This window comes from Rhipicephalus microplus, chromosome 8, assembly GCF_043290135.1.
Source record: "Rhipicephalus microplus isolate Deutch F79 chromosome 8, USDA_Rmic, whole genome shotgun sequence".
NCBI classification, from domain to species: domain Eukaryota; kingdom Metazoa; phylum Arthropoda; class Arachnida; order Ixodida; family Ixodidae; genus Rhipicephalus; species Rhipicephalus microplus.
The window spans coordinates 96,088,418-96,113,613 of NC_134707.1; the positions used below are offsets into that span (position 1 = coordinate 96,088,418).

At 44.0% G+C, this 25,196-nt stretch overlaps 1 long non-coding RNA gene across 1 annotated transcript in view; it reads right to left on the reverse strand.

The window, feature by feature from the left end:
• Positions 1-2,032: 2,032 nt before the first annotated feature.
• LOC142769279 (uncharacterized) overlaps positions 2,033-25,196 on the reverse strand; it is a 51,985-nt gene continuing 28,821 nt past the window's right edge. The window contains exons 2-4 of the long non-coding RNA XR_012885749.1: positions 19,139-19,314; positions 4,292-4,389; positions 2,033-2,166 (exon numbers count right to left, since the gene is read on the reverse strand). This is a non-coding gene — a long non-coding RNA (uncharacterized LOC142769279). The remainder of the gene's footprint in view (positions 2,167-4,291; positions 4,390-19,138; positions 19,315-25,196) is intronic.

Here is a 25,196-nt window from a genome sequence, read left to right on the forward strand (position 1 = left end):
GCACTTTCAAGTGCGTGTTAGTTTTAATTATGGCAGTTTGACAGAAGTTGAAGAAATAATCTTTTTAAACAGTTAAAATAAGCATTCGAGTCAAATGGGCAAGTTTAAGTTTGTTGTGCGAATGGTCCGCATTCATTTTGAAATTTCTGAAAGGCAGCCACTGCCATTCAATGCAGGGTGATATGCCCGGGGAGGGGTTGAGGCTGCCACCCAGGATCCGGCGAAGGAAGACTCTTGCTACGCGTCTTACGAACATGTAGAAGATGCGTTTAATTGACATATTTGCAAGAGAAGTACTTTGCAACGAGAGCGTACAGACGCGCCTTTCCATCATAAGGGCCCAGAGCGCACTCGAGACGAGCGGGCCAGTGAAGTCCAGAGAGAGAGAGCTCCGACCGCACACGCGACGCGCTTTTTATACCCCTCGTCCGTGCACGTGCATCTTCTCAGACGCAGGCTGTGTGTCCCAGCGACGCTGATGTGCGTTTCCTGCTGCGCACACAGACGCCTCCCGCGTTCCTGCAGGACGCGGACAGCGTTTGACCGTTACGCCGATGAGCGTTTCTTGCAAGCCACCTCCTTGCTGTGCCGGTCATAACAAGGGCAACTAATTCTGACTAACTTAGCAGGTAAAACTGAAACCGGTGCACAAAACAGCGCATCAACCTTTACCCAAAACCCCCCTCCTCGATGACACTATTTCTTTCGCCGTTATTACATTCAATTAACATACTTCACTGCGTTGCAGCACGTTTCTGCTGCATGGCTGCTTCTCGACGCTAGCTTATAGCCCTCCCCCAATGCGAGGGAAACAGTGTCATCACAGATGACATCTGCACTGGTTGTGAGGTACAATTACTGATCACCTCAAAGCGGCGCTTCAGATTTAGTGGAGTAGAAACGCTGTCATTAGTTATCAGTGCAGTGCGTCTTGTGGTATATGCCGGGACGAGTATTAAAATGTGAACTTCTGAAGTGGTTGTTGAAGGGGTGGCCGTGTTCCGAAATGTTAAATGGGTGCACCCAGGTTCTTTTTTTTTACGTTGTGAGATATGATGACACGTGTCTACCGACAGTTCTCTCTGCGTCTCTCGCGTGTGCCAGTTTATAACAACCAAGGACCCGTCTCAAAAGGCACGTATTTTCGCAGATCAGTTATGAGCGAATGCAACATGCGCAAGTTTGGTGAGCGGCGCAGCAGTTGCGACGAGATACATTTCCCGAGGCTTCGCTTTCTGTAGCAGTAGTATGTCACTATGTTGGAATAGTTGGCATGCATTTTGAATAATTTGTTGAATTTCCGGCTCTAACCCTGAATTTTGTTGCACCCTCCAATTTTTTGCTTTGTGGGCGCAGTCGAAAAAGACTACAAAATATTGCAACAAGTGGTCTTTATTGATGTCACGCTAAGTGAACAAATAAAATTGCTTTTTGTCGTTTAAAAAATCTTGAACCTAATCGCTTTGACAGCTATCTTCTGTATTTCAATGTAAAACATGTTAGTACAGCTTCGCTTGCAGCAGGAAGAACGAGAAACATGACGAAATCACAGATGCTATGCCCATAGAAGTCGCATGACTAATACACCACCCAGCCACTTTTAATTTCATTAGCAATCATACATATGCATGTATGACTGCTTTTAAGACTTTTTTATATGTCTCACACGAACGGATGTGTAAGCAACTCTGTTGTTGAAGTTCTGCATTTAAATAAAGCTCGACTTGTGTTCTTCCTTCGCTAAGGCTTTCGGTTGTAAACTAATGAAATCCTAAATTATGAATCTCTATAAGTGCATCTGCATTTCTTTATTGCAAATGGCGCTCGTATCTTTCATAAGTCCATTGACTTAATAACTCTTTTAAGAGCGTCTAGATAGTAGCTGCTACTGTTAGAAGGATGACGTTGACATGAGGTTGCCTTACCATCTGTGATCTTGTTACTCATGAAATATATGGTGAATACACTGCAGGAGTAAGTATCTGGTTCCGTGTATTCAAGGATTGTCTGATATTCAGCATTCGTTCCTGAAAAAATTCTTTGCAAAATAAAATATCTTGATGAATATTGAAGAAAAAAAGCATGCACAGTGAAACACAAACGTACGTGTGCAAGAGAGCTTTCGTTGCCGGATGGAGCATGGTAACCTTTATACCGGAACATCAGCTGTAATTACAAATAAGTAAGAAAATACCAGTAAGTGTGGGTAACACAAAATTTTATGAATATAGTACCTCTCTGTACATAGGTGGCTAGACATTCATAATTATTCAAGTCACATATTCAAACTTGAATAAAACATTGATAGCCCTTTCAGAAACGACCTTTCAGTATCAACCTTTAAGCACGTCAAGCTTTCACAATCTTCTAAGTGCGTGATGTTCTCTCGGAACAGCGGTAGCTTCATTCGTTGAAATATTTGTTGCAAGTTTTTTTTGCCGAATAAATTGAATGAGCTGTTCTTACAAAAACCATTCATATTCTCTCTCTGCGTATTTAAGACAAAGCCTTTTAATAATTTACAAACTAATGTCTTAATTTTTGGTATAACTATCTATCAGAACGAATTAATCACATTTTAAATTGGCTCCCGCAAAGTAGCGCTTTAAATTTCTCGTCGAACGTAGTATTTGTTCAGCATGATAAACATAGGCAAAATTACGCTGCAAGTTTTGGTGAAAATAAAGCGCATTTATTGTGCAGAAGGCGTAGTATCTCTAAATATAAAAGTATGCTACTCTTTCTTAACCACCAGTCACAAACTACAAAAACAAACTCGGACACACCTTTGTGTCTAAATACTCGCAATTGGTTAAGATGTTTGTGTCTAAAGCGTGCCCCTTCACGTACTCAGAAGAATGCGCATGACTAAATGGTTAACACCAACGCTTACACAATCAAAGTAAAAGAATACATGAACACACGGCTTCCACTTGCATGTACGCCACTACAGAAAAATGTGCAAGAGGAAGCTAGCCCCTTCCTGAAACTCCAAAAGTAATGCAAGAACATGATTCATGTCAAAAATTTGCAAACCTGTGTTTCCAAGCCAATTATAAAATGATATGATAGTATGTAAGGGAGCAGTGTGAGTGATATCTGAAGTTATCACGCAGAGGTCTCTGGTTTGTTAGTCGAAGGAATGAGTGTTGTTTTTTGGTGTTGTGGCAAGAGATTTTCTTGCAAGTTTTGAAATAAGACGTTGTTGGGAGCAGTGAGTAGTTTCGGGGACAGTGACGCTGAGAAGGCCTATGGTCACCTCCCAGGAAAGGTAACAACTCTTCAGCGCTGTAGCATACGTGGAGAGACTCGTCAAGTCGGTGAACATAGAACAGCTTCAACTTTTCCGTTCTAGAGTATTTTTGAGTGTTTCTATTTGAACGTATACGAATTATTCTCCCTGTTGTTTGCCACACTAGTTTGAGTTGTTTTGAAACAGTCGAATGTGTGTATGGGTGATGTTTACATTGACGTAATTGGGTTACATTATGGTTGTGGTAATAACTCTTGGTTATGACCCCATCTTTAGACCACATTGTGCATTCAGTGGCATGCAAAGAGAACATAAAGTTAAAATGTTCATCGTGTAGTGGTGCATCTAGGGGAGCCGATACCGCTGTCCTTCGAATCTTCCCGGTGATTGCTTCTTATTAATGGCGTTAGCGAGAGACCCAATAGCCAGTAGAATTACGTGGCAGGCACATCACATGAAAGAAGAATAACTTCAGTTTAGTGATATCCTGTCGCTGAAACTACGTCTTCTACTGCAACATTTGTATCACTACATTTACCCAGATGGTTCTCTATTTATATCCAAATATACTACACTACTATGGGTCTTTCGCTTGCGTAATGGACGAGAAAAAAGCAAAATGCACCTCATGGTTTATTTGATTAGGTCCTGCATTAAGTGGAAAATTGTAAACGAGTTTAGTCACATCTGTTAGCAATGATCTCTGAAACTTCTAATGCATAAAATAGTACTATTTGGAAAGTATAGGACTAATCCACACTTATTATTATTTAAAAGGAGTGCGCCTGAGTCAAGAATAGTGTATTGCTCGTCGTGTTCTCTCACAGCATTTCTTGAGTGTTTCGATAATATTAGTAAAATAGCAACGTATAACTCACAGAGCAGCCCGCAAAAAAAAAACGATATAGTTCACCACAAACCATTCTTCACCGACGTGCTTCATTCTCTTCAGTACACACCTTTAGATTGTGTGGTCGTGCTTTCCTTGAAAAGAATAGACAAGCTAAAAATTAATTGGTTGACACAAAAAGTACCTACTTCCACTTTCGTAGACGTGCATGGATGTCGGGCGATGCATATTATGATTTAGATTTTTCCTATCGTATATAAATATTCCAGTATAATTGTCTCCGATGCTGCAAGGAGAATGTTATGTGTTAACACAATATCGATATACGCGAATGATTTTATTAAAGGTTTGTTGGAAGTACTCAACAAAACAAAAAGAAAGTAAGCAGTTTTTCCTAGGTAGTGCAAAGCCAATGCACAGGGAAGCTGGTCAATATCATGATTTTCTATGGTATATTATTGTTAAACCTTGCTGCTTCAAGTTGATAGCCTCGCCATGCGTGGCACTATTACGGTTACAGTTCACTGCTCGAACATACGCGTATTCGGGATTGGCTTGTCGTTGCGGTTTTCCTTTAGGCGTAGCAGCAAGTCTCTTTTCGCGGAACGCTTGCTGCTCTACGGGAGTACGTACCTTCTTGTTATAAACAATTTCAGGAACTTCCTCGACATAGCGCACTTATTGTTTTCATCCTGTTGGGCATGATTTCTACGCATGCGTGGCTCCACACGACGTCACTCCCATTAACGCGTAGCGATGCTTCTCTTGGAAAAAGTGCTACACGGTTATGGACTCGCAGCTGCTACCCCAGCGCAGACGCAGCTTGACATGACGTCTGACCAGCTGTGTGAGGTTGATGGTTGCAAGGTGATGGCGCATCAGAAGTTTTTCGCTATAGAGTCGGACAAATTACGGCTAGCCGAAACAGCTTCTCTTTTTGAAGTTTTGTTTCAGATTTCTTTGTAGACAAGCTGCAATGACGTACTTGGGATCCTAAGAGGTCTCGATGGGGAGGGCATTTTGATGGTGAAAGCAATTTTAATGTGTTTATCCCAATAATGTTGTGAGCAACCGGTTTATTCAGCTAGGCTCGAGCTAAATCATGCTGGTGATGATATTTTCAGATGAAGAAGATGTACAGGTGATGATGTTATCAAAGAGAATAAAGAGTCATTCGCTTGTCGCGCTCACACTAATTCCCCCGCGCGGTGAAAGCGGCTGCCTGGTCGCTTGAGAGTATTATAAATGCGTCGCGCATAAGGCTTTAACAGGATACGTGCACTATCTCTGTTCCTCGGCAACGATGATCAGGATTAGCGCTAAGAGTAGAAAAGCGGTAATTGACAGGAGATGTCTGTCCGAGCACCGTGTACGGTCCAATGAAGCGACTGATGAATTTGTAGCATAGGCCGGGGACGCGTAGTGGAGTCCATAGAAGAACTTCGTCAACAGGGGAAATACTCACAACAGGGCAAGACGAGTCGTAGCGAGGTTTTTGAGTGTCCTGAAAGAGGTCGGTGTTAACACGGGCCTGGTGACAGCAGTGTGCGAGACCAGATAGAAATTCTTCAGAGAAAGGAGCCGCCAAGGGTGCAGGGGCCGAAAGGAAAGAGACATCCAGAGCGAAACTCGGTGAGTGACGATGGACGAGAAAAAATGGAGAAAAGCCGGTAGTGCGTTGAGCAGCCGTATTATCGGCGAATGTCACGAAGGGTAGAATTGCATCCCAGTTCATGTGGTTGGGGTGAATGTACATGGCGATCATGTCCAATGGGGTCCGATGAAACCATTCAGTCAATCTGTTGGTCTGCGGGTGGTAGCTAGAAGTGTTCTTGTGAACAGTGTTCGAGGCACGCAAACTTGCTCAACGATGGAAGAGAGAAAGACTTTGCCATGATCAGTCAGGAGAATGAGTGGAACTCCATGAGGCAAAAAGATGTAGCGAAGAAAAAAATCGACGATCTCAGTGGCAGTCCCAGATGGTATAGAAGCTGTTTCTGCATAGCGGGTAAGGTGGTCGACGGTCGTGACAATCCAGTGATTCCCATTGGATGATATAGGAAGAGGGCCATACAAGTTGATTCCAATGACTTCAAAAGGCGAGGCGGGAGAAGGAAGAGGTTGCATTAAGCCAGCCGGAGCAGTTGTCGGTCGTTTTCGCCGTTGGCAATGGACACAGGAGGCAACGTACTAAGCGACGGCTGAAGAAAGGCCAGGCCAAAAACAACGACTTCGTATTTTGTCGTAAGTCTTGTGATAGGCTAGATGAGCGGTGGTTGGTTCATCATGATAGGCTTCCAAAACTTCACGTTGCAGAGAACGTGAGATGACGGGTACCCACTTGTTGCCATCGGTGGTAAATGCAGCGACATAAAGCATCACCGACAAGGTTAAATTGTTTAAGTTGTCGACGGAGTCTGGCGTTTGGAGGAGTAGCAGAGCCGGTCAAGCGGTCAACAATGGTGTGGCAGTATGGGTCGACACGTTGTTGTGAAATAAGGACAGATAGGGTGGCACGTGATGATCTTAGCGCTGCGATTGGAGAGGTGCTGTCGTTTTGAAGTATCGATGGTGAGTGGCTTCCACTGGCCAAAGGACAGCACGATAGAGCATTAGCATCTTTATGCTTTTTCCCAGAACTGTAGGCGACATTGAAATCATACTCCTGCAAGCGAAGCGACCAAAGACCGAGGCGACCCGATAAGTTTTTCAGCGATGAAAGCCAGCATAGGGCGTTATGGTCAGTCACGACAGTAAAATGACGGCCGTGAAGATATGGTCGGAATCTTTGCACTCCCAAAACAACAGCAATGCACTCCTGCTCGGTGATGGTGTAGTTCTTTTCTGGAGCAGTAAGAGCCCGACTTGCGTAAGCAACGAGGCGTTCGTGTGAGTTTTTGTCCAGCTGCAAGAGTACCGCACCAAGAGCTTGACTACTTGCGTCGATGTGAAGGATGGTGGGTGTGGTGGAATCAAAGTGGCACAGTACCAGATCCGACGTGAGGGCTTGCTTAAATGCCGTGAAAGTGCTTTCGCAGTCTTTGGACTAAATGAAGGGGACGTTCTTTGCGAGGAGTTGATGGAGCGGAGACGCAAGTTCCGCGAAGCCACGTATGAAGGACCGGAAGTAAGAAGATAACCCAAGAAAGCTGCGCAGGTCCTTTTGACGTAGCGGACGAGGAAAATCGAGGACGGCGGCAAGCTTCTCGGGGTCGGGCCGAATTCCTTCTTTGCTGACAAGGTGGCCAAGAACCTTGATTGTCTTGCTGGCAAAGGTACAATTCTTGGTGTTAAGCTGTAGACCGGCTTTTGCAAGGCATGTGAGGACTTCGTCAAGACGTTGTAGATGCTACGAGAACGTGGATGAAAACACTACTATGTCATCGAGATAGCACAGACACGTTTTCCATTTCAAACCACGCAATACGCCGTCTATCATGCATTCGAATGTGGCGGGCGCATTACAGAGCCCAAAAGGCATCTCATTAAACTCGTACAACCCGCCTGGCGTTGAAAAGGCGGTCTTCTCTTTATCAGACTCCGACATCCGTATCTGTCAGTAGCCTGATCTAAGGTTGAGGCTAGAAAAATACACTGCGCCCTGTAATGAATTCAGTGCATCGTCGATACGAGGGAGGGGATAAACATCCTTGCGCGTTATTTTGTTTAGCACATGGCAATCGACGCAGAAACGCACTGTCCCATCTTCCTTTTGAACGAGAACAACTGGGGATGACCAGGGACTTGAGGAAGAACGTATGATGTTGCGCCGTAGCATGTCTGACAGGTTTTCCTCGATGATCTTGCATTCTGCCTGAGACACGCGATATGGACGCCGATATACAATACGAGAGCCGTAAATCTGGATGCTGTGAGTAGCGGTGGTAGTCATGCTGAGGGTGGGCGAGTTAACGTCAAATAAAGAACGGTGTCTATTTAACAGGGCGAGCAAATCTTCAGCATCATCAGGTGTTAAGTCTGTGCTTATGGTTGCCGACACAGGTGTGGAAGAGGCATTGAATGGCAGTGATTGTGATTTTGGGGCATCGTTGTGGTTGTTGTTCGGAAGAGTAACAATCGCAACAGGCTCACTGTCGACCACGCAAGATTATGTTGAGCCACAGGGGAGCAGTACACACTCGGGCGTTTGATTTGTGGCGGTTAGGTACGTAGACCCATCGAAGAAGCGAATATGCCCTGGTGTGATCACAGTGCCCCTGCGTAGGATATGACCGTAAGGGAGAATTAGTACGTCACCATCCACAATGTCGGTGCAATTAACACTTATAATTTCTTTGAGGTATGGCCGAAGTACATAATCTGAGGTGGTGACAAGGCGTATGCGTCCATCGTGTTCAAGCGGAGAAGAGTCAGTGGCATTTAGATGCATCAGGCGCTGATGACAAGATATGAAAGTGGACGCAGAAGACAAAAAATCCCACCCCAGAAAGACACAGTGGGTGCACTCTCGAAATACCACGAAAACAATGTGATGACGAATGCCTTCTATGCAGACACGAACGGTACACTGTGCAAGTGGACGAATGAGAGCGTTGGTCGCCGCACGTAGAGGTGGGCCGCCGTAAGGTGTCGTGACTTTTTGAAGGCGCGAACAAAAATCAGCACGAATAATCAAAACGGCAGCGCCAGTGTCTGCAACAGCCTCAACGCGTACACCTTCTACAAACACTACTATCAAATTCAGTGGCCGATCGGGAGTTAGCTGTCCGGTGGATGCAGTTTTCCCTCCTAAAACTGCATTGGGGAGTTTTCAGCGTGGGCGTTCGTGGAATGGGAGGCGGGCTGCAGAGGCGACACTGAACGGCGACCTGGCGAAGGCGACCTGCGGCGAGACGTGCGGGAATTCCCAAGCATGTCAGTATGGTAGGTAGGAGACGGTGAATGGCAATAGGATGATCGGGAGGGTGGTCGTAGGTAGTTCATGGTCGGACGGAAGCTTCGATGTTTTCAGGAGCGTAGCCGCGTTGCTCGTCTTGTTGGCGCCTTCGATAAATTCGAGCGATATATCCTCGATAGCCGCAGTAGTAACAGATTGGTCGAGGTGGGCGCTGAGGTGCGTAGTAAGATGGTGCACGCACTGGCGGTGATAACAAAGTCACAGGCGTATGGTCTGCTGTTGTAGGCACAGAAACGCTGGGTGCGGCAGAGAGCGCGGCAACTTCGGCGTACGTGCGCGTCTGGCGCACGCAGGGACTGTTGGAACACGTCGGACGCGATGCGGAGGCAATCTCTTGTTGAATCAGGTCTCGCAAGCTATCTTTTTCAGAAGGGAAAGTAACTTCCGCAGCACAGGACGAGCAAAGCCCGTGAAGCTCTTCACGAACAATGTCACGAATAAGCGCACGCAAGTAGAGGGGTGCATGTAAACGAATGTCGGTGGCATCGTAGCAAAGGCGAAGAGACTGAAGCTCGTCAAGTCGCTTACAGACGGTTATCACGTCCTGGGTCGAGGCAGGATTTTGCGTGGCGAGGGCGTTAAAGGCGAAGGTGTTATAGCCTTTAATAATGTGGCGTATTTCGTCGTTCTGGGACATGCCGGTGTTAACGCGCTTGCGCAGTGCAAGGACATCCTCAATATAAGAGGTGTAAGATTCACCCGGCAGCTGCGTGCGTTCAGCGAGCTTCTTCTTTGCTGCCTCAGTGAGAACTGCAGGGGCTCCAAATATCTGACGAATTTGCTGCTCGAATGTGTCTCAGTCGGGAAGATCCGGGTGGTGGTTCCAGAACCAAGTTTTCGCAACATCGGACAAGTAAAATGGGACGCTCCGCAACTTCTGTTGAGTGTCCCACCTGTTCAAATTGCTGACGAGGTCGTAGTTCTTGATCCAGTCTTCGACATCAATGCCTCGGAGACCGGAAAACACAGATGGATCACGCAGGCGAATGTTGTTGGGTGGAGCGGGTGGTGGTGGCTGCAGTAGGATGGTGACGTTGGGTGGGCCAGGGTTTTTTTGGGCCGCCAAGGCCTGGGGTTGTCTGCGATGACCCGAGCGGAGCTCCAGCGAGAACGAAAAGTACCGTCCACCACTTGTGAGGAAGCAGTTTATTCAGCTAGGCTCGAGCTAAATCACGCTGGTGATGATATTTTCAGATGAATAACATGTACAGGTGATGATGTTATCAAAGAGCATAAAGAGTAATTCGCTTGTCGCGCTCACAATATCATTAAGGAAGAAGCGCCAGATGCTTCATCAAACGCAAAAAATTGCAGTTTACTTGAGAATCTTTCAGACGCAATGTTAGCAGGATTGACGCAAAAAAAAATAGGGGACCTTAAAGCTTTGCCTTTAGGAGTTGAACGCTATAGCGACATTCTAATCCTAGTGCGTACTTCAAAAATCAGTTCATGAAACGTTATTGAACTTGTTATGCACCCACTATGCATCACCTTAAGAAAATAAGCGCAGTAGCGTGTGTGTCTTCTTTAGTGGGGTACCGGCTTTCACCCGGGGAGCCTTTATGATGAACACATATTCTGACGCCCGTTGGCAATGGAAGCTTGTTCTACAAATTATTACTGTAGTATTTCATGTTGCATTGTGGAAAATGTGTACAGGACGCGTGTGTTTGTTAAGCAAGAAACCTACTTTCACTGCATTGCCAAGCAGAGGAAGTTCTTTTCACTGTTTCCACCAGCAGAGGTGTGGCCGTGTGGCTTGACACGGAAACAACCTAGATTCGATCCCCGCTCAGACCCAACAACCCTGGTATGGTCTTCACTCTGTTCCATACTTTATTATATTATTTACTCATTTATTTGCATCGTTCTCCACTATTCGGTAACGTATAAAATGATCACATTTCACTCACAACCACTGACACCACAATTTCCACCGAACAAGCTCTTTAGCTCTATAACGTTGATATATATTATTATGTAAGCTCTCGTCGACACGGCGTCGCTGTGGTGTCACAAATCACCAAGTTTATTATTGTCGTCACAATGAAGTGCCTTAATGTGATCTAACCGGATGATGTCGTTTTGGGATATTGCTGCTTGAACAAAGCTTGGCCCATCAAAGAACCAGTAAAAAAAACGTTCGATGCAGTATGCTTGCAGAGAATAAATAATTTACTGAGAAATAAATGATCACGACTGTTTCAGCCTCACAGCTGTCTTAGTCGACTGCTTAGGGGCCTGGGTTTTCCCAAGTGCTGATTTTGACTGCACATTATGGAAGCGTACTTATTGAATCTCAACTACGATCGAGTGTGGTGAAGAAGACATGCACAATGTTGAGTTTGCACATCGACGTAGTCATGGTAACCATGCTTTCAAAATAACACCAAGAAAGCATCGAGAGTACCCGAGCTCCAGTTTAACCTCTTACTCTAGGTCGGCCTGCCTTCGTGTGATGACTTCACATCAAACAGGGCGGCAGCTTATTAACTGGCGTGGTTGCTAGACTTATGTGTTTATAATAATACCTGGGAAGTGGAGTAACTACCAATTTATCACCATGTGTTAGGAAGTTGCTGTCAACGTCTTCTTTATTTCTTTTTTTCGTTTCATTCCACTGCAAATCCGCCCTACTCAATAGGAGCTGTCGGTCCACCGTAGTTCAGGGAGTGGTCATGATGCGTTGCAGCATGTATAGTAGGGCTCCTTGAAGTTCAGGGGCGTCCAAGCAATTTTCCGCAAAAATGTGATATACGTGTGTCTTTCTCCAACAATATATGTTCATCAAATTTGTTTCTTTCTCGACACTCGTAGTAATACCACTGCCTCCTCACAGTGCTGATTCAATCAGCGCGTACAACACCGTCGCAGGTTCCCAACGTAGCACCATGAACGACGAGACGCTATCACAAAACACCGTGTCCCTTTTGAAGCCAGGGTGACCACCAGCATTGTGTAAAAAAGGAATTCCAGACACCGCCTAAGGTTTCTGTACTCAACTGAACAAAGAATACTTAATATGATTTCCATCTTGAAGCACCACTAGATGATCTCTCTCCCTCATGGCTAGGCTCCAAGGCTAGGCATGGGTGAGAGTAGGTAAGGACTGAAGGAGTGGGCGGTTAATGGCTGGATTTATGGTCAGTTCCATATTTCAGGACGCACTACAAACATCAATCGTTGGCATATAACCTACCATCTACTTTAAATAAATATAAAGACATTGACACGGTCAGTAAAAAAGACTTCCGCTTATATTTCGTTCACTTGTAATGTCACATACTGTGACATTCTGTGTAATTGAATTGTGCGTAACTTATGTTGTTTCTTTAACACAGTCTTCTGCTTACATGAATTTCTTGCTGTGTTATATGGCCAGTGTTTTTCTGTTATTTTGTCCCGAATAGCTAGTATTGCTACATTGGTACGGTGTTATTATTGTGTGTTAATATTATTTATGTTTATTTCTTATGCTATAGCCGTATTTTATTGTATGTAGCCTTTATTTATTTATTTTTTCTAGCACTTTTTATGCACATGTATTTATTTTCACCTTTTCTTCCGGCAATCTTCATGCTGGAAATCCATGTAAATCGCTGTATATGTACATACGATATGGTATTCTGTTTTACTTGTTGGTTTTCTCGTCACTGCACCAGACTGCTTGCTGTTACTGCCCTGTATAGTCTGGTCGTTGGGTCTCGTCAAGCTACTTATGTAGCTTTTAACCCAACGCAACCATCCAGTATGTATAAACTGGAAAATAAAATAGAATCGAATTGAATTGAATTTGGTGCTTCTGTCTGGCACTGAAGAAATAGAGGAGCCGCTGCTGATGTTCTAGGTGGTTTTACCATGGGCCTTCACGGCGTCTACACTGCAAAATGTGGAGCAGGTGAGAGTGACTCACAGTAAATTCCTAATTATTTGTCCTGTAGATTGTGCTCCTAGTATATATCATATTACTTTGGTAGCTTTGGTGTTTTAAATAGGAGCTACTTCTGCTAACTCCGGCGTATTTCAGTTGTAATTTAAGTCTGTTGATCAGTTTTCGCTGCTCCCTTGGAGGGGATGGAGTTAGACCACCCCGGGCGCCTGCCGGCACCAGCGGCGTCAGCGGCGGCCGCCTCCAGGAAGCGGATGGGACAAGCGAGTGACAGCGACAGTGAAGATACTCAGGCTTACTATCTCAGCAGTGAGGACTTTTCAGATGACGGTTTCCAACCTGTGCTGAGCCGCAAAGCGAAGAGGAGAAACATGAGGACATCCTCATCCTCAACTATTCAAAGTGTAAGTGAAGCGCCAAAATCAAACACTTATACCATCCTGTTTCTGTCTTCACTTCCTACCGTCAGCATGAAACGCCTTAACAGACAGTCTGTGTCGAGGTCTCTGGAAACGCTCGTGCCAAATGAGATCACGGCCATAAGAGTGAATGCCAGAAAGAATATACTGGCTGTGGACGTTTTGCACGCAAGTGCGTTGGGCGTTCTGCGCAGTGTAACTGACTTGGACGGCAACCAGGTGCGCTCTCTTGTTCTCTTGGGATGTGATGTAGTAACCGGCGTGATTTACGACATAGATGTGTCTATTTCCAATAATGACTTACAATTTCTTGTCAAGTCAACAACTGATACTCCAATTGTTGATGTCACCCGGCTAGGCAAGTCTCGCTGTGTGAAGATTGCGTTTAAGAGCCCATCACTCCCCTCTCATGTGAAGGTGGGGTACTTCAGACAAGCTGTGCGGCCTTTTATTCCAAAGCCTCTCCAGTGCCGTAAATGCATGAAACTTGGACATGTGAGCAGCGTCTGTGAGAATTCGGTGGTATGCCACCGCTGCGCCGAGCCCCATGAAGCGGATAAGTGCGTCGCAACTGTCAAGAAATGCTCTAATTGCAATGAATCTCATGAAGCCACATCGAAGGACTGCCCGCGGATTCAGAAGGAAATTGCCATTTCGAAGGAGATGGTGCGCGATCACTCATCTCATCGAGAAGCCGCAGCTAAAGTCAGAAGGCGTCGTTCACGTCGACGTCGGTCTTCAAGGACGCCCGCTACTTCCTCGACACGTTTGCCAGATCCCTCATCAGTACCACCTCCTTTGCCTCCCAGACCACATGCCGTGGGAAAGGCTGTAAAGGACAAAGCCAGTAAGCATACCCTAAGTGCGACAGAGTGGCCTGCATTTCAAAGGGAAGCAGCATCAAGCGAACCGAAGGAGTTTCATGACGGCCAGTCCGCGATCCCGGTTCGAGATCTTTCCAACCAAGACAGGCAAGTGACTGCAATCGCGCAATCATTAATTGCCACGATTCGCACGCTACCGAGCAGCATACAATCTCCGTCTGCTAAGAGTGCACTGCAAATACTGGATGCACTGAATCCAGTTCTTGCTAACTTCGTATAAGCACAATGGCTCAACAAAATCTCATCTTCCGCACTGAAGTTAAAATTGCGTCGATTTTTCAGTGGAATGCCAGAGGCATGAAGTCCCGTATCTCGGACTTTCGCCAATTTATCCGGGCCGATCTATTCCCTATACTTGTCATATGTGAACCAAACGTATCAACGCATTATAGATTGTCTGGTTATGAAGCTTTTTGCTCAGGCGCTTGCGAAGAACGAAGCAAAGTAATTGTTTAGATTTGCACAGACTTGACTTATCTTTCGCACCCAATGAGTAAAAATGACGACAATCAGTACGTGTGTCTTCGTGTAAAGAAGAATGCAGTTTCGTTCACGCTTATTGATGGATATATATCTCCGTTATCGCGATTTGACTGCGACAGAATTAAAGACATCCTAATGAGAACCGATGGGCCTTGAATCATCACCGGTGACTTCAACGCCCATCACATGCTTTGGGGGAGCACTAGGATGAATGCCAGGGACCGGAACATTGTTACATTCGCTTCCGATTACGACCTTTCCATTATGAGCGATGGTACCCCCACGTATCTGCGGGGTCTCACGTATGGCAGTTGCCTTGACCTGACATTGGTGTCACGGTGCTTCTCTCACAAGGTAAATGGTTTTGCGATATTGAGACTCATGGGGAGTGATCACATACCTACCTTGGTGACGATCGATGGTATCATAAAAAATTCTCTTCCGGTGTTGTAATTGGCACTGACTGGTCGATGTTTACATCGCGTGTTCAGGACGCTTGCCAAGAAGGCCTCGCCTGCAGCTTGGAAAATACCATAGCGGAAGCTATGCAAGCGTCCAAATGTAAATTACCATTTTCGTCTAAAATAACACAGTTTGACATCTAACTGGAAAGATTACGAGCTATACGAAGGCGTGCTGAGCGACGATACAGACGCACAAGATCAATTTACGATCTGAGGGATGCAAGGCAGATATATTTGGAGAACAGTTCGTGGTCTTCGCTCCTTTTTGCAACAACGGCACCCTTTTAGAGCTTTGGCACTCCATCATGGAAAAACAGAACTCGAGGTGGCTGAAGAATTTTGCACGAGAGTTGCCGGGAATATTATGAACGAGAGCATCGACGCCGTGATCGTTCCTTTGACGCGATTACCAGAAATGGACATTCCATTCACCATTGAAGAACTGGAAGGTGCTATAGTCGCTTCTAAGCGCATGTCATCGCCAGGTCCTGATGGTATTACTTATAGTGCGTTAGGACACCTTGGACAAAAAGCCAGAAAAGAACTTTTAACAAGCTTCAACAACTCCTGGCTCAGCGGCAGTGATCCACGAGAATGGAAAATAAGTCGATTAATACCACTTTTGAAATCGGCAAAATCACCATTAGACTTGACAGCGTATCGCCCTAGTGCCCTCGCAAGCTGCCTCGGAAAAGCGATGGAAAGAATGGTTCTATTTCGTCTCGAGTGGTACTTGGAACGATACACCAAATACCCTTCTTGCATGGCAGGCTTTCGTCGGGGCCGCTCCTCCAACGACTGTGTGCTTGACTTATCGACATTTGTTCAACAAGAAAAAAGTTGCAAGCGCATATCAGTGGCACTCTTTCTTGACGTGAAGGGTGCATATGATAATGTAGCTCACGATGCCATCCTCACTTCTCTCGCAGCATTGGGCATTGGTGGACGAATGTTTCATTGGATAAAAGATTATATAACTGACAGGTGTTTCTTTGTGCAAACATATGAGGGTACAACTGCTGAACATTACACCTACTGCGGAGTACCTCAGGGAGGTGTTTTAAGCCCCACATTGTTCAATGTTGCCCTCATTGGTCTAATGAAGGTTCTGCCAAAGTCGGTGTGCCTATCCATATACGCCGATGATGTTTGCCTCTGGAGTGCTGCAGTTACTCGCCCTCAGGTGCGTTCACGAATACAGCGGGCAGCAACCCTCACAACAGCCTACCTTCAGAAACAAGGCCTAACTATATCAACTGTGAAGTGCGCGTTGATGACGTTTACACGCAAACCAATAACGCCATACCCTTTTTACATCAATGGACAGAGTGTCAAATATGCCCGGACGCATCATTTCCTGGGCATAATAATCGACAGAAGTCTTTCGTGAGCCCACATTGTGCGTACTTGAAGAAGACACTGCTATCTATTGTGCATATCATGAAATTCATGTGCGGGAAAGCATGGGGAACTTCTGTGGCCTCCATGCTACAGTTGTACAGGGCCCCATTTCTGGGTGTATTGCGCTACAGCTTGCCGGTACTGACTAACACTTGCAAATCCAATACTCATTCATTAGAGAGTTTGCAGGATCAGGCACTGCGTATCTGCCTAGGACTTCCCCGATGCGCTTCTACTTATGCCACTATCATGCTTGCCAAAGACCATCCGGTCAGGACATATAGAGTGGCGGATTGCCTCAGAGCGCACATTCGACATGCTAGCCGTGTCCCCGACCACCACTTGGCCCTTCTCCCCTCCAGAAGACCACGTGCTACGTTTTCAGACGTCATAGCCACGCACCTAAACAGCATTCCATCAGGATATACGCCAGCTGCGAGAATGGCATGTCCTTTGTGGTGCCTCGACCAGCCTCAAGTACGTCTAGAAATTACGGGAATCAAAAAAAAGCAATCACTCCAGAGTAGCATTGAAGCAAGCAACACTGCAATTAATACATGAGTTGTACTTAGACCGAATGCAGATATACACTGATGGGTCCGTCTCGTCCAGCAGCTCATCAGATGCCGCTGTAATTCCGGCTGCAGCAATGACAATCAAGTTTTATTTGTCGCATATGACTTCATCTACGGCATCAGAGCTTGCTGCTATAAGGGCTGTTTTACAATATCTCGTTCAAGTACGTCCAGGAAAGTGGGTCGTATTTTGTGATTCGAAGGCAGCGCTTCAGAGTTTGCAGTCTGCCACGCGTAGAAGGAGTCATGACCAATTGGAACAAGAAATAAGACATTGCCATCATGAAGCTCTAGCACGAGGGCATGATATTTTATATCAATGGCTGCCTGGACATATCGGTATTACCAGAAATCAATTAGCCGATGATGCAGTCCGCTCAGCCCATGAAAGAACCCGTGTAGTCCCGATTCCTCTATCAAGGAATGATGCAGCAAGACAACTTTACCTGCTGGCTCGAGATTTCACACGCACGTTCTGGTCGTCTACCAGCTTCCAAAGGTGTCAATTTTATGAACTGGATCCTTCGCTCACGCTAAAGCTACCATCGCAACTTTCCCGCTCCGATGCGACACTGTTATGCCGCCTTTGGTTGGGTGTTGCATTTACAAAGGTGTACTCCTTTCGCATTGGTATGGCAGACACTCCCACATGCGACTAATGCGGAGCTGAAGAGACCATCGAACACGTCCTGTGCAGCTGCGTTTGCTACGACACACAGCGATGCCAGCTCCGGATGGTTTTGAATCACCTTGACCCCGGACCATTTTGTGTGCAGAAGATACTAGGACCTTGGGTATCTGCCTCAGTTGCGCAGAAAGCAACTAAAGCACTGTTAATTTACCTAAAGTCAACAAACCTGAGCGACCGCATGTAGACTGTGTGTGCTCCCCGAGGGTGCTCGTGATTGTTTGTACCTTCTCATCTCTTTGCAACCTCTTTTCTCCCCTTTATCCCTTCCCAAGTACAGGGTAGCAAACCGGATGTGCGTCTGGTTAACCTCCTTGTCTTTCCTTGCATCTTCATCTCTCTCTCTCTCTCTCTCTTTGGTAGATTCTCACAAATGCTACAAAGCTGCTCATTCACGACTTGGCCAGTAGTGTTTACTTCGCATGCATCTAATCAATTGTTGTTACCATACTACCTATACTCAGCAGCCCCAAGTTTCATTGACCTCGATAAAGAATGCAATTTGGCATTGATGTGCACATTCAAGACAGCACGTAGTGTGTCCCCTTTCACACAAGAAGAATCACAATTACAGATCACCTCCAAACTTGTCACAATCTGCTGTCATTAAAAGTTATTGTTGACCGGGAGCTCCTCGAATTTTCTACACATCCAGCCTTACTTGTTTTTGAGGTAATACTCTTCTAGACGTTAAGCAAATACGTTAACGATCAGTTGGGTTTTAGTTTCGCTTCGGTGCTGTTCGTGCAGTTAAAATCATTTTAAAGTTCACTGCTTATCTTTACTACTGTGAAATGATACCAGATTCACGGAAATATAGCAGTATCATGGTCCTAAAACCACCAGAGTTCGCCGTCCAAGAACGTCTGCTTCTTTCAAGAAGCGTTTGAATTTTCGAGACCGTACTTTCCGCACTAACTTTCATATGACGCAAAGTAGGTAAAGAATAATATGTCTGCATCTCTAGAGCGCAAAATGTTCTCACTATTCTGAACAATTATCAGTTTGAGAATAAGAGCTCTTATAATCAAATGCATGGGAATCAGCAAAGACTTTGCCATATTGCCCTAGCACTGTCAACCAAATGAACGCATTTTAATGAAGTTTTTAATAACGACGAAATGGTCTAGATGAGGAAACCTGTCTTGTTACCTGAAACATTCCTACTGGCTCTCGAGAAATAAAAAAATTATAAAATTATAAGTGTTCGAGCATGTGTCGACACTCAGCGGCATTTTAACTCATATGAGTGAGCTCATTGGGACAAATTGTAGCGACTCTTGAAAAGCTAGTGCCTAACAATGCAATACTTACTTTGTTAGTTCCATCACATCCATTTCTGTAAAATTGTATTCCTTCGATGTCAGCCCCGTCATAACACGGCGTATACACGTGGTGTCAATGGAGAAGTTGTTTTTTCCACTAGACATCTCAAACGCATTGCTGTATGTTTGACGGTAAAGCCATACGTATTCGCTTGTATTGACGACCTGTCGATTTGCAAGTGTAATGAAAGTTTAAATATTAGGCTTCCGATAAACATGGAGTATCCTAGACGTGTGTTAATGTTAATTAGGCAATCATATAGGATTCTCGTAGCTTTTTTAAGGACAAGAGGAAGGAATAAAATCACTGCTACAATTGCTAATTTCTAAAATTCAGAAACGAAATGTTAGCTACGTTTTTTCATGACATTTTTTCTGTGCCGAAGATTTTCAAATCTCAGGTTATATTTTCCTTGTGATTCAGGTTCAACTAAGCTTGTTCGAATAAAAAAAATATTCCGTGGTACTCTTTTGATGAAAATGGGACACAATATCTTTTTTCCTAGCTCATTTGTTCTGGAAAATTCAGTTGGTATAGTATTTTTTTCTGCGGCACACATTTGTATAACGTGAAACTATTTATTTAAATAGCTATGCATGAGCAGCCCGTAAAGGCTGCCTAAATTTCCACTGTTTTAAACTCATGCTACCTCAGCAACAGTTCGTTTCAAAACAAGCAAAGCCACACGTTACTCCTGTGAGCAAAAATGGGGATCATCAAGCTTCGTCTTTAGGAGTTGAACGATATCGCAATATTCCACCAGTGTGAAAGTTTTCGAATGTGCTGTGAACCTACTACGTCACATTAAAGGGACACAAAGGTCATATAACAGTTTACGTCAGAGTGAAAGCTCAATGTGTGACATCTAAAACGACAATATATCAACAACAGTGCCCTGCTTACCGAGAAATTAAGGTAAATGCACAAGAACACATGCGCCACTGTAAAGCATTTTCGAAATGATCCGATGACGTCAGACGGACCACCTACAATTATTCACTATAAAACAATCTAGCTGCACTATATAAAGATTCTTCCGTGCATCATAAGATGCAATAAATGCTGCTTCTTCGTTTCTGTTTGATTCATGGAAAAAAATCGCCAGACGTCACTATGGAGAATAGCGTGGTGGTTCCGAAATTCTATTTTGGCGTAGTTACAAAGGATAGGTAATGCCATCAAGTGGGGCTTAGTTGAAACAAAAAATGTTTGCAATTTCGGAGCCAATGGTGAGATATGGATCAATAGCCGTCGTTGCTGCTGTGGCTCCCGCTGCTTTCGGTCTGCTGCTACTAGCGCAGTAAAGCCGGACCACGCTATGCACGCCAATAGTAACGCAAGTCGACCCGGACGATGGCCTTCTTGAGGCGGGTAGTTTGAAGGGCGCTAAACCAATGCAGACAAATCAAGCGTGATTTTATTTCAAGGTAAGCCTTTTCGTTGTACAAGAGCAACACTTCGAGGTTTCTCGACCACCATTTCGACAATCAACGTCGAAGTATTAGTTGCCTTTGATGTCCCTTCAAGGGATGAGGCGCAGCAACGTGCATGCCTCCTTTAGTGGGCGGCCGTTTTTAAACTTTCAAGTGATTATGGTGATTTTATGTTATCACAACTGATGGTCTTGTACGCTTGCACCACACGTTATTACGGCAATATTTCACGTTGTATTGGAAAGCATGTAAACAGGACGTGTGTGTTTGTGAAGAAAGAAAGCAACTTTCGCTGCATTTCCAAGCAGAGCAAGTCATTGAATGCGAAACAGCTCTTTGACTAGACTATGTAACGCTGCCCCTCCGTACAAACGCGCCGCTCCCTGAAGTTTTTGGCGCTGCCAAAAGTAGGTCACGCCGCGGCTACGCGTGGACTTTAACGCTTTCTTCGCAGAGCATTGGGACGTTTCACGTCTAGCATGGTTCAATAAAACTTGCTTTGTCAGAGTTGGTGTGGCATGACATGAGTCAAAATGAACATAAGTGGTAGATCTAGTATGCCCTTGTATTTACGAGAACATACGTGCAGTCGTATGTTATATAGTAAATTATGCATCTATGCGTGCATAAAAATCATGACATAACATTTCATGTCATCACACGAATGACGACTTGACGTGGCATGAATTACTTATCTACATCAAATAAATTGCAATATATGAATTTTAACTGAGTGGTATTTGACAATATTTTTGTTAATGTTGGCGGGCAACAATTACCATAACGTAGCACTCTGCTCTTTATAACTTCATCTATTTTACTTAGCGAGTGCCACACAAAGCACTCGCTTTATTTAGCCAGTGCTAAACGTAGCACTTGCTACATAAACAAGGTGTTTCAACTAAAAGCACCAAGCAATAAAAAATTAAACTGAGCGCTATTCGTTTCAACTAGCACGATATTATTCTTAGTGGTATGTAGTGTGTCAGACTATACTTATACCTACTGAATAAACTTTCAATACTTGGGTGGCACGCAAGCAGCGTGGGGGTTCAAATCCCAGTCTGTGATTGCTGATTCTTATTTGCTTTGTTTTAAATGCCAAGCATTTCTTTGAGCAATGCATTCACTTTGAGCTTCTATCTATCTATCTATCTATCTATCTATCTATCTATCTATCTATCTATCTATCTATCTATCTATCTATCTATCTATCTATCTATCTATCTATCTATCTATCTATCTATCTATCTATCTATCTATCTATCTATCTATCTATCAGCCCGCCTAAATCTAGGTGATTTCTTGAACTGATATCGGTGCACTGTGCATCAGTATTCGATAAACTAACCATAGTAGGGACGTGCTGTCTTTGACACATCTCCCGTCAAACTTTACAGCCTTATCAGTTGTAGATACGCCAGCTCCCACAAAACAGCCGTCCCATCAGGTCATCGTCAATTGTAATAAACGCCATCCACTGAAATCGATTCGTGTAGCATTGTCTAGGATAGCCATTCTCGTGAGCACCAGTGCTTATTAGCGTGCCACGTCTGGCATTTTTGAATAGCCATGTTGCTGTTAGAATGGCCACCAAACGGTAAACAACTGGGTGTATAAAACATTCGGCTGTTTACGTGCGTCAATTCGTGCTTTTGTTCACATCTTTAGCGCCACTTCATAACGTTTCGCACAATAAAAATAACAGTCACCTTCTATGCGCATGCTTTAGTTAAGATCTATTCCCAAGCTAAACCAACAGAAAAAAATGACAATTTTTTTATTTCGCGTCTCTTGTGCCTACGGACACGGCAACAGTGGGGAAGGACTACTGCAGCATAACAACACTTGTGGTCTTATAACAGCTTTCACTTTATTATGAAGAGTGGTATCTTACTCGCAAGTTTATTACCCTTCATCCGCCAGGTAAAAACGTTATAAACGAACCCGTTGAGTCTACACGATAAGGTACATAGGCAACGGGAACCGATTAGTCTTAAGTCTGGCTCTTATATAATTTTAACTCTTCGTTGTTGAGCGGTACTTTCTTCCGAAAACTATAACTCTGTGACACCCTTACAGCCATACCGCTCTCTTTTTTTTCTCACCAGCCTCACCTCCTTTTCTGTTTCCTTTTCGTCTTTTTTTCCTTTTCGTTTCGTTTTTCTCCAGTTTCTTTCTCTAATAATTTTCTCTGCTAGTATTTAAATGGATATTTTTCTTTCTTTTCAGCTACCTGATTCTTGGCTAAACCCCCGGTGTGGTGTGAGCAAGAATTGTATTCTCTTTATTTAGTCATACTGTTAACCCTAACTTGAGGGTCATTACAGGGAGGGTGCCGAAGATTACATGAATATTTGAGGGGCATTTGTAAGACGAATTCTGTAATATAAAGCAAACATCTATGAGACACATGGCTACATCCATATAACTCATAAAATTTTCAACATATATTTAGGGCATTTTAAACATTTTGATGTTTGAATAAAAAAATACATGAACACAAATATTCTATACACTTTCAACAAAATGCTCGTGAAGAGCAATTTCGTATTCACTCAATGTACTTTTTAGCACCACATCATTCGCTATTCCATTCCACATTTTAATGACATCAGGGAATAAAGAAAATTGGAATACATCTGTTCGAACGTGCATTCGTTGTTTGAATGTACTGCGTGTTGCTCTGAAAAACATTTTGTAAGAGCACGTCCAATAATAATCCTTGTCTATTTTCACTCTGCATGTAAAATCTAGAAAAGCTTTTTCAATTTCAATTTTATTTAGGGTTCACATATACATCAACGTCTTTCTTTTTCAGTCTATACCTTCTGCCATTTCACTTACCATTTCGCCATGGTTCCCCCCTTCTTAGCCTATTCCTCTGTTGCCCTCCTTTTCTTCTTTGTTAGTGTGGAGAAGAGGCACTGAAGAATAAATGCAGAAGCGCTACGAAAAATCCTTTCAGCCTTGCGTAAGACAAGTCCACTTGTCGAAACATAACTCCAGCACCCGTCCCCTGTTTACAAAATACCCTTCAGAAGCTTCCAACTTCCCCTTCTTTTCTTTATTTTATAACTCTGTTTAGCATTATTCATACTTTGAAAGGTTGCTGGTGTAGTTGAAAATTGTTTTTATTAGCCAGCAACAATCTACATTTAACAGCATATGAGCTAGACCAAGCATTGTGATGTGCTTGCGCGAACACACCTATAGTTACGGTATTTCTACCAGTAAAATTCTGATTAAGATTTTTATTTTAAAAGAGCACATTGCCGTTTTACTTTTCTCGGGCAGTACCCTGAATACCATTATATTATCTACAGTGATAAAAAACTGTCGAAAAGAAGAAGAGATGAAAGAAAAAAAGCTACAGAGGACTTTGCTTGCACTTTATAGCTCATCTGGTTTTGCATCTTGTATTTTTTTCGCTTTTTTATTAGTATACTCATTATTATTACAGTAAAAGTTTTATAAAATCCCAACTCGGGTCTCGCGAAGTGCCGTAGTTGACCACCGCCGCCATAGATGTCCGTGAAAATTCGCGCAAAATCACAAAGAAAACCTAGTACCAATGACACAGTGAGGCTCGAACTCGTGTCCGCAGAGTGCCAGCCCAGTAACACTGAGCCTCGCCGCTTTTCGGGACTTGTTGAGAAACTTGCCTTAGGCAGGCTTGCTGTCAGAAAAGAAATCGCGTCAGTATGACTCATAAAGCGTTTAGAACAGCAAAAGAACAAGCAGTCATCACACAATGCGACGTGCAACGAGTGGGTCGTCTAATGCTCCAACTCTTTAGAAGAGCTTGTTTTTATGGTGCATACCAACTTCAGGCATAACTTATCATCGTAGTCAGCCACAGCAAGTACATTTGGCGCCAATTTTTTGTGATAGTTTAGCGAATACCAGGCTTCTCAGAATAATGACGAAAAATAGCATATTGAATGCCAGCCTACAACTATAAAAATTTTAATAATAATGCCGAAGTGGACGTCAAGCAAGTGTGCTTCCAGCAGTTACACAATGAGTGTTTAGAAAAGGCTCTGAAAGGCCACTCTTCTAGACTACGCTTTGACTCTATGCGGTGCCTTTCACGTGGGCCTGGCGTTTTTGTTGGTAATATAGTACTATCAGTATATTAATAATATTACGTACCTATACTAACTCGAACAACTTACCACTCTCTTGAACTTATGTTGCGTGAATTTCGCATGTTTTTGACAGTTGATTATATAAGGTGCAAGAGGGAAAAGGTTGGTCTCCGAAACGGCAGCTTGGCTTTAATTTATTAACAAGCAATGTACATGAAAACCAGTCATCCAGAGATATGGATATCACGATATGGTCATGTTTACTACTCGGCAGTACAACAGAGAACAACAAAGTTAACCGCATGAGGAGCAGTTTCTGGCTTGTGAAGTGAAAACTTCTTTTTATGCAGTCGTCGTTATTCTAACAAGAAAAAAATATTTTCAGAAGCCACATAGCAGAAGCCAGCAATAAAAGTAACTGGTACAGCACTTTTGTTACTTGACAGCACTTCATTAGTTGCTGCCCCAGGGATGTATGTCGTACTGTGTTTGACTACTTCAAGGCAACAAAAAGATTTCTGT